The sequence below is a fragment of the Carassius carassius genome, chromosome 26, assembly GCF_963082965.1.
Source record: "Carassius carassius chromosome 26, fCarCar2.1, whole genome shotgun sequence".
Lineage (NCBI taxonomy): Eukaryota > Metazoa > Chordata > Actinopteri > Cypriniformes > Cyprinidae > Carassius > Carassius carassius.
Window position 1 is genome coordinate 3,658,148 of NC_081780.1, and position 3,443 is coordinate 3,661,590.

Consider the following 3,443-nt stretch of genomic DNA (forward strand, 5'->3'; position numbering starts at 1 on the left):
ATAAGAACATTTCTATGCTGAAATACATATATTGCAAATACAAAAATGATGTACAGTCAGCTGGTTCCATTAACATGAAATACTGAGTTTTAATTTAGCTATATAGTCTCTAATTCCATAAATTTTACTACATTTAGTAATTATGAAAAATAATGTAGGAGCAGCAAAAATGTTACAGTAATATACAATATAGTAATATGCTAAAGTCTTCTGAAGTCTTCTGCACTACAATCCCTAACTGAGATAAAAGATGGCGCTAGTTGCGATTGTATTACCCATTTCAGTTGTGTAAATTTCTGATATTCAGAGTTGTATTGGACGACAGTGAATATTACAAAACATCAGACCAATGAATTGAGCTTCTGACCAATCAGAGGCAGAGTATCCTCAAGTTTAATGTTTAACTTTCTAGCTACAATCATGAGGTTGTTGTAACACTGAGGTTCAAGCATACATAACAAAAGATCATGTGCTTGTATTTGGAAGAAAATTTTAAACCACAGCGACCCTGAAAACATGACATATTTATACTCTCACATCCTCAAAGAATAGATCAGGATGCAAAACGAGCAAAACACCCATGTGGATTTTTAATGGTCTGTTGCAATGGCGGTAAAATCCAATCAGCCATTAAACTACTAAACTCTTGCATCTGAGTCAAGGAGAAAAAGAGACTTAAGTTTTATTTCCATCAAGTCATAAAAGTTCAGGGAACAGGGGAATCAATCAGCGCTATCAGGCTGCGAGTTAGCCGCCTTCCAAAGATCATGGACAATCAACTAAATATCTTAATGACTTTGGATTTGCACATTACAGTTTTATCATAACTGCCTAAGCTTCTCAGACAAAGATTTACACCCATTATCTAAATAATACCCCTAATTAGTGTGTTCATTATATCTTCCCACACAAAGCCAGAGACACAGATACCTCTGGATTACCTTCTTAATCTGATGATGCAGTGTCATTTTCCCACTCACTCCAACCAGCGCCAAATTTTTGTCACAATCAGGCAGAAAACACATAATCCTCACAAATGCTCTAAATCAGAGGAACATCGTAGCAAACATGGAGCTAAAATCTGAATGCTCAGACCATAGAAGGGATAGAAGCATGCTGGAGCTTTAATCATAACCCCATTAAATCCAAAACCCTTTTGAAAAATACATATAGTTTTGTTGTAATAACGGATGTACCTGCCGGGCTTCCAAAGTATTCATATTTAAACAACTACCTAATAAAAATTAGAGAGCTATTGGGTGTAAGAGGAGAAAAAGCAAGAGGGAAATATTATTATTACTATTATTAATATGATTTAAAAAAATTATATATGCACTGAGCATAAAGTATACAGAACCTTATTTTAGCTATGATATTTAATATAAAAATATATCTGATCGTGGGTTTTCAAAGAAGTGGTTTTAAAATGTATTAGATTTTAAACATTTGTTCAGTGAAATATTGCAAGCACAAGCATTAAAAAAAACAGTACTCTTCAGATTCACTTTCACACCACAATGTTTTTGAAACGGGTGGTTTCTGAAGGGTTTGAACTAATGTGATGAGCCGGTGTTTCTGCGGCATGTACGTGTGAGAGACTGTGTTTGGGGTGCTGTTGACCCTAGTTTTGCCGTGCTCAGTGGGGGCCTTAATACAGAGAGCTGAAATGCCCCTCTTTTATAAGAAGCATAATAGCCATTCTCTCACAGCTGACCAACACAATCAAAGGGAGAGGAGGCATGTGGGATTACAGATTTAACGAGCCCTTTGTGCAGACTAATTACATGTGAATGAGGGTCTGTAGGAGCTCTTCCACCCCTTATATCTACCACAGGTGAACCCCAAACAAACCTCCCACACACAGTCAAACTGACAGAAAACACACCACAATGGAGATGTATATGTACTGTATGACATAAATTGCAATCAATTTGTTTTCAGTGCATTTTATTGAAAATGCAAAATACTGAAGCAATGAAAAATGCTCAAAGATTTTTCTAACAAAGATTACTGATGTTTTACCAAACAAAGATACCATTTCAGTTTTTTACTTTGAAAATGTATTTCGTAGTTACTGGCCACTTCTTTTTGACTATGTATAGCCTTACTAACAATTTCTGAATAAAAATTGTTACTATGCCAAAACAAAAAAAAATTCAGTTGAAATGTATATATTTTATGTTTTTATATTTATTTATTTTTAATTTATTATAATAAATTATGGGCTTTATGAAATCATGGACAGTTATTACTCAGTGTTACCAGACTGTTCTATTCCTGCTATGGAGAAGAAAAAAAAGTATAAAAAGAAAAATCCCCAGGATGATCATGTTTTGAATTGGAACATTTAGTTACTCAACAGTCCTATCTAATTAAGCCATGAGAAATTAAATAACTCCAGCACAGGGTCGATATAATTACTTCTAATTTATTACTCAGATTATTCACCACTAATTCTTATTCTCTCAAATGCAGATTGGAGGAACTATACCAGAGAAATAACTGTTTAATAATAATAAACGCTAGGCCTTTTCATCCCTTTAACGGGTCTAGCATCGTTTATGCGTTATTAGGGTGTGTAATTGAACAGCCCATAGTTTGCATATTACTTTATTAAGCTAATGTGTTTTCTGCTTGGCCATGCACGACTGTGTTAAAGCTTCTGAATCTTAAAATTACAACTCAATTAACATGACCGCTCCTTGCATTTCACCAAAACTCATGAGCATTTGGCACTCAAAATAAGTATCATGGGACCATCATGCTTTTTTAGACATACTACTACTACCATGTATTTTTTACCATGTATTTTTTTGCAGTGCACACAGAGATGCATTATAAATAAGTGCAAAAACATTTGTGGAGAACAGTGGATGTGGGTGCATGTTTACAAAAGGCCAGGGCTGGGGTGGAGGTAGAGTCTGCCATTCACCTCTCTCTGGCCCTGCGGCCTTGCGCTGCCCTGTGTGTGCTTTTCAGGCTTTCAAATGGGCTTTATGTGCACAGGGAGAGAGAGAGAAAAGGCTCGAGCAGCTGTGACGTGGGCGGCGTTGTTTCATTCACCTCTCGCCATGGCAACGGACAGGGTCCTGAGAAATATGCCCCCTCCTTGAGCCATGAGAGAGACACAGAGAGACTCTGAAATCCCATCAGAAAACAGAGCGCTATTATTTCAACCATATAATAATATAAACAAACAGAATTATTATAATGTCGAAAATCATTATTAATGCTCAGATACTCATTTAATAAACGTATACACTGTAATGATGGAAGTCTATTATTGTTTTTTTTTTTTGCCTTATTTTTTTTTTTAAGTAAAAAACTATGTCAATGTGTCAATAACAGCTGTGAGCTCACTGCACCTTTTTAACCATTTTGAATTGAACTTTAATGAAGAAAACTAATATTTGAAATATAATTTTAATGAAGAAAATTAAGTT